Raw genomic sequence first — 7405 nt, forward strand, 5'->3', positions numbered from 1 at the left:
CAGCACCTTAGAGGGGATTTAAGTCCCCCGGGATGAATAATTGTAAAGAAATTGCAGTATGCGGGCATTTTTATCCTCGAAGGACTGCAATAAGAGTGTAGTTTACCTTAAATAATGTAGTTCACCGAGAACAAATGCAAATTAAAAATAAAAGTCGATTTTAACGTAAATAGGATATGACAGGGATCAAGTTCTATCTATGTTTTCAAAATAGATGAATGTAGGGATATGAAATTGACCTATATATTGTCAGATATGAAGTATGTTATTATACAACTGAATTATTTTATTTATTTATAAAAGGACTTTGAATTTTGTTATTAAGCTGGAAGAATGAAGGAGGTAAAGACGAGTGGAGGTTTCAACACTGCATAGAATAGTAAAGGCTTTGAATGCGTTTCATTAGTCTTATTGTCATTTAAGGAAATTATGCTTTTTGGCCTTATTTATTGCCTATAAATCCCCTTACATTAAAATATTGTAATTATAAATTCATTTTTCTTACTTTCAACTTTGAATATCATGAAATTAATGGTTGAAAAACGATACAGTTGCAAAGTTGGCTTTCTATTTGAAAGCCGAAAATCGTAGTGTTTTATTTTTTGTTTATATTTTTGCTGAATGCTAATTTATAGTTTTTTTCTTATTCATTTAAAATTCTTAGCTATAGTTTAACTTTCAATTGTATCACAAATTTTGTTTCTGAGCAATTTATCATTAGCGATAATGCACATGCAATGAAAATCGTCTCTGACGTGGATATTTCCGTCGCGTGGAGTGTTGTCATTTACCTTTCCCATTAGTTATCCGCAGGAAGAGCGTCAAAGCTTGAAAGACAAAGCTTTTCACTCAATGACTCCCGAAAACGATATTTGAAATAATTACAAATAAAAAATAAATTATTATCAATAAATATGTACATGTATTATAATTGAACTGATAAAGGCTAAATTAAACTTTTCCTCCTTGATTTAGTCGACTCATGCTGACTAGTTAGGAATATAAAATAACATCTTCTCAATAAAGGAAGAATATGATTAAGTTGGGGAGAGCCCCCAGAATGATTGCAGGCACTTCAAAATCCATGGAGTCATCGTACCGGATGGATGTAGGGCGTCAACTTCTTGTCATCCATAATTTTCCGTCCTGGAATATTCTAACTTCAAAACTAAGCTTGCGATTCATTCGGTGCTTGAGAGAACATCCTTGACGTCTTCAGTCCGGATATCCACATATGCGAACCTCATTTTATAATTTTTGTCCTAGTCACTGCAAGCAGTGGCGTACCCATGAATTTCGTTCGGGGGGAGGTTGGAGAGGGGGGAGAGTTGCGAGGGGGGTTCCAAAATTAGGGGGAAAATTTTTGAAAAACAGGGTATTATATGATGGGTTTTAAACTCATTTTAACACTTTTCATAATTTCAAGAAATGCTTTGTACATTTTTTTTCAATATTTTATTTTCTTTTATGAAGGAAAATAAGTGTATTTTTATAATTCGGGGGGGATGGGGGGGGGGGGGGTTCGGACCCCCCGGTCCTCCCCCTGGCTGCATTGACTGCAAGGCAGAAGAGAAGTAAGTTTCGACGGGAAATTTGCTAATCTAATCTTCGTTCATCTTGTACAGCATGAGGCGCGATGTGGCGGAAGTTCTTAATACTAGTCAAATGAGGCATAGCAGTACTCCCACAGGATTTATTTGAACATTACGCGTTTTATTGTTGCAAGATAATGTTATTCTAACAAAGATACCTACGTGTTGTGTTCAAATAAATCTTGTGGAAATATTGCAATAACTCATCGTGCGTTAACTGTTTACAATCCAATTTTCCCATTTGGGACAGATTTATAAAAATCCATGAAAATTAATTTCGTATCTGTGATTAATTTTGTAGCTTTTTTATGTAAATAAAGTATACAGGTATTTTTTAAAGTGAATCACATGACTCGGGTAAACTTTGGTCGTTAATTATACTTTTCAAAATTGGTTATTTCCATCACCTCTGTAGAGAGAATGCGGTTTATTCGATATTTTCCCTTCACTCCCTCTCCAGTAACAAATGCTCTTTTCTTCACAAGATCAACACATATTACGTTTTTAAAATTATTTTTTGGTCAAGTGAATATTTATTTTGCAAGAAATATCAAAATTTTGTGGCGTGTTCCCACTCGGGAAAATGCTTGAAAACGCATTTATAAATTTTTGTTCGAGTTTCCTGTCGTATTATTTCTCAACTAGTTGTAAAATAATAAGGATATGAAGAAATAATAAAAAGCAGTTGGTTGGTTAGTTCTGCCTTTAAAGGGCCAAAGAAACGAAGTAGGAAAAGGGTACACAAATTTTTCCGTATGTTTTCTAAACTTTGGTTTGCTCCTGATGATATATTTTAACTTTATGCTTCGAAGACATGAATAAAAAAGTGCCATACATTTTTTTCGTGTGAGCTTGTTGTGCTATTGGAGGACTAATATCTAAAATGACTAATAATAGGTAACTATTTATGACAATACCGGCTCGTAGGCTTTGGTTCGTTTAGTGACCTATCGGGTCACCCATCTTTGAATATTCTCTTCTTTTTACCACGTGACGCACATCCGTTGAAGTCCTCCGCATATTCTTCATTTCTTGTGAATGTTTCTTTGCCATCTCAGGAGGAAAGAAAAAACATTCCAAGCACTTTTTTCGGAAATTCCTACCTCTCAAAAGGATTATTCGGACGCAACTATCTCGCATGTACCTATTGCAGCATCTTTGTTCAAACAATTATAGTGGTGGTTTTTTTTATTTTGCCGATAGGATTTCTTTTCCTCAATCTTTTTTATTTACGATTTCCGCTCCATGAGGTATCTTATAATAAGAGCTTCTTCTGTCTCCAATTACTTCCCGTTGTTTTGAGTCGTTTTTGGAAGGAGTTAGCCATTGGTATTTTCCTATCTGTGAGCACTATTTAGAAGATTCGGCTAGCCCAGAGAATTAGTTAGATGTCTTCCCAGTGGAAGAGGCGATAGCGCTACTATTGGCAGTCAATTTTTTTCGTCACCCAATCTTCTGATTCATAATGGCTTTGCAATTTAGTCGTCTTAAAATTAGTGATGTTTTAATTAAAAAAAAAAATTGTTCCTTGTGTTATATTTCTGCCTTTCTATCTATTAAATCCAACGTTGGAATTATGTTTTACAAAAAACCTTTAATTCGTTAAAATTTTTCTTGTTAAGAACACGAGATAATTGAAAAAATGCTACAAATACGTAAGTTTGAAACGATTTACGTGGAGCTAAGGCCTTTAATTCTGAATTCTTTTGTCTGCCACTGTCAAGGTGTTGATTGCAGTCTGCATCTTACCTCATCAGTCGGCATCAGCCTTCGGTGACCGGTGTATTGTAAATTATCGAAAAAAAACTAGTGGGATTCGCTTCCATTAAGCTAGGGTAAGCATATTTCAGATTGATATTTCGAATCGAAAGTATCGTATTTATCAAGTATAATTGTTGTTTTTTAACATCATATCGTTAATTCCCTTTGAACGATCAAATTAGAGGTATCTGTTTTAAGCGCGAGATTTGCGGCGGGAATCTAATGTGATTAAATTTTCCAAATCCATTGTATAAAGCACTTAGCTGTTATGTATAAATTTACGCGAAATTAATGCATCAGCTCATGCGCCTCCTCACGTCAACTCATAGAAGCCGTAGGGTTAAGATCGACATTTCGTACAGTGTCTGTAAGGGCCGTTTTACACGGAGCACGTAATTGCACAGGTTATAACTGCATTAACTTCTCATTCTCATTATGGCGTGCAATTTCGCGAATGCACGAAAGAAATTATGATAGGCTATTTTGCCATCTCACGTCCATGCATTCTCGCATGCGTTTTAGCGATTCACCGCTTTACGCGACGCAATTTTGACTGCGCCTTCGTACACACGTCAGATTGTGTAAGTTCGTGCCCGTGTAAGCCTTAACGCTTGGATCATCCCGCATAAATGCCTACTTCCTCTCTCATTTAGCCATTCAATAGCATGTTTCAGCAGATAATTTTGTTAACGTCTTGCAGGAAGATAAAGGGTTCCAATAAGAAAGCTACGAGTTCGAATTTCGACTGTGGCTTGAGATTTTTATCACGGTCCTGAGCTGTATGCAATTGCTCATCCTAATACAATAATATTTTTTTCTAACAACTGTCGGTCTATTGGCAGAATCCATTGAGAAAAAACTCCGGCTGAGGCCGAGGTCTCTCTGTCTCTCTTATTAAATCTCATATAAAACCTTCTCGCTTCGCATCAATGGCGTATATACAACATCAGTCGATGGGCTGCCATAAGTTAAAGTCGTAAAAAATTGATCCGGCTTGATTTAAAGGAGAGTGGCGCCATAACAGGAATACACGTTCAGAGAACGTAGTTGACACGCATCAGCGGAGACATCTAGTCGAAGCTCACAAAAAGATGCTTTGCCGCGCAGCTCTTCCCGTAGTCCTGGATAAAAGTCGAGGAGTAAAAGAGTTCTTTCCGCCTGAATTACCGTGGAGTTTAACTTAAAAAGTATTTTAACTTACTTTGACAATAATAAGCTTTAGCAATTAAGTTTCATGTCATCTTGGATTGAGTTGACAGTAAATCTTCCAGAGTGAAAGTCTCTTTTTACCCTAATCCGTTGCATTGCTCTAATGCATCTGCATTGCCATGCAATTTTTGCTGATTTACCTACCTAATGAAGGTTTTTATAGAACATAAAAACTAATATTTGTAATGGTTTACGCAGTATTTAAGTGGATGATGCTTCTTATTGCTTATTCGTCATTGATAGGATTTGCATGTATTGAATTGGCGCAAATTTTCAGATTGAAATACTTGAATGCATATTCATACTCAGTTTTAATTCTGTGCTCACTTTCTTGTACTCTGTAATGACAAATAAAATACTTTTATTATCACTTTCATAATAATCACTTTCAATTTGATTTTTGCCGTGATGAAGTCACTTTTTAAGGACAATGCATGTTTTATATTTATGCAATATATATGAAATTTCGTAAGAAAATAAAATGATGCAAATTTTTTTAATAAAGAAATTAAAATTATAGTCTGATTTAGGAATATCTTCACCTCTTATTTTTAAGAGTCATTTTATGAATGAAAGTGTCTTGCGCTGCGGCAGTCCTAAAGTTGGTCATTGTCAAATACAATGTGTTATAAAAGAAATTATTCTTAATTATTATGGAGATTGTACTCAGGAATGAAGTTTACGTATTGAGCGAATCCAGCATTTTGGAAAACTTGCAAAGGTTTTTTTACTCTAATGCGAAAAATTGGCAGGCGCACTATGTTTATAAATTTTCAAGCAATATTTGTCCCCTCTAGTAATAAATCGCACAATACCTTTACTAAAATATAGGTACAAGCCATGATTTTCATTCGGATTACTCTTTCAGGACGAAGGAAATTTTTTCGGCGAATTGTTATTTTAAATGAGAACATATTTTTTCTTGGCCTTTAGTTGACAACACTAAATGCACTGGAGAAATTATCCTCATTGCTCGTCAGAATTTGAAAAGCTGAGTACAATTAAGGGTCGATAAATTCACCATTTTCACTTATATGGGCGACGATTTAAATTAATAAATTCCTTTGGAAATAATCCGTAAGTTCTCTCGTATTTTTGCAAAAACATCACTTTTGTATAAAACGGGAATTTAATGAATTGCATTTGATATTTATTGCTATCGACTCAGAAATTATGATTAAACTTTTCGTGCCAAAAATTTTTTTTGTATTCTTACCTCCGTATTCCACCAAGCCCATTAATTCTACTCTGGCTATTTTAATTAGTCTCGGATTGTATCTCGTTCCTGTAAAATTCCTATCATAACTTTTTTGGTTTGAAATATCTTACCGGAGAGAAATTCCAGCGCATTTTTCACCTTTTGAATTTTTGAGGGCTAATCAAGCAAGGCCTTTCAGTAGCCGATTTTCTGGGTTAGTCACGCCGAAAAAAGCAAATGCATTTCGTAATAATTGCGGCAAGAAAAAAAAACCATTTGTGGGGAGAAAGCGCATTTTGGTGCCGCACGCCGGCTTCCCTCGGCTTACGCTAACACGCTCATGGCTTTCCCGTCTTCTTTCGCGATGTCTACGACTCACGAAGTTGATTATCAGCTCCCCTCTTACTCATTTTTGCCAAGCGATTGATGATAGATAATATATGCTATTAAAAATATAAATAGATAAAGATATCGTGCCGGAAAATATATATGATCAAATTAATAATTTTTATAGAGTCTAATTTCGCCCAAATTTCGGACAAATTAATCTCGTTACTTTGCCAATAGCTGCGCTGATGAGATTTAAAGCTTTTGTTAAGTTTGAGCCTTTGACAGTTAAACTTATGTGTATTATTACTATGTCTGTGCCATAGTCATTTTTTATGGTACCTAATAATGATTAGGAGGATACTGTAAGCAATATCACGAAAAAATTTCCTCCTGCAATATTTTTGTTCTCTTAGCTGATGGCTACTTGAAATTTTCTATATTGCTATCAGTCTCAGGGACATAGTAATTTAGCTAGTTTTATTCTATTAAGCTTATTATAATTTGGATAATTTTCCTGGGACAGTTCATTGTCAATGAATGAAAAATAGCAGACGTATATTAAATAATATTAATTTTGTTCCCAATGTTTTTGAATGAATACCTCATAAGTTGTGCTCACGCATGCCAATTGATAGTAAGCGTATGTATAAAATTATTATTTTGCCAAATATTAATTTGCCAATAGCATAATCATAATAATTGAAAATTAAAATCTCATCATGGGCGAAATTATCTCCGAGATATATTAGCTTATGGGACTTATTAATTTTGAATTTCTACTAATTTGTAGTTACGAATTTTTATTCCAGTTATTTTTATGGTAAGATAGCATTTCTGAACTTTGGATTATCTAAAGCTTTTAATTAAGCTATAGACTTTTACAACTATGAAAATATTTAATATACAGGGTTTTAAAAAGCTTATAGGACTACAATGAAATCCTCAAATAAAATAGCGAACTACAACATGACCGTTGGATAGATTTTTGAATATTTTTCTCTAAGTCTGCATACATTTTGAATCGAGGAATGCATTGGATATGGTTCATTTCTGCAGGTAAATATGTGCGTGTTTTATTGATTGTAGCGCGATATTTATTTATTTTTTGATGATGATGATGATGTGAAAAACATGACAGCTCACTATAACCGTTCCGTTGTAATTTTTAAATAGCCATATCTGTTTCTTTTCTTTATCTAAAATGATTTCCATGGACAGAGAAATTACGAATAACGAATCATTTGGAAAAAACAAAGTTAGGGTGACCTATGATCGTGCATTAGTTGTCTAACATTAAACAATGCTTAACGCGTGA

This window comes from Ischnura elegans, chromosome 5 (genome assembly GCF_921293095.1).
Source record: "Ischnura elegans chromosome 5, ioIscEleg1.1, whole genome shotgun sequence".
NCBI lineage: Eukaryota > Metazoa > Arthropoda > Insecta > Odonata > Coenagrionidae > Ischnura > Ischnura elegans.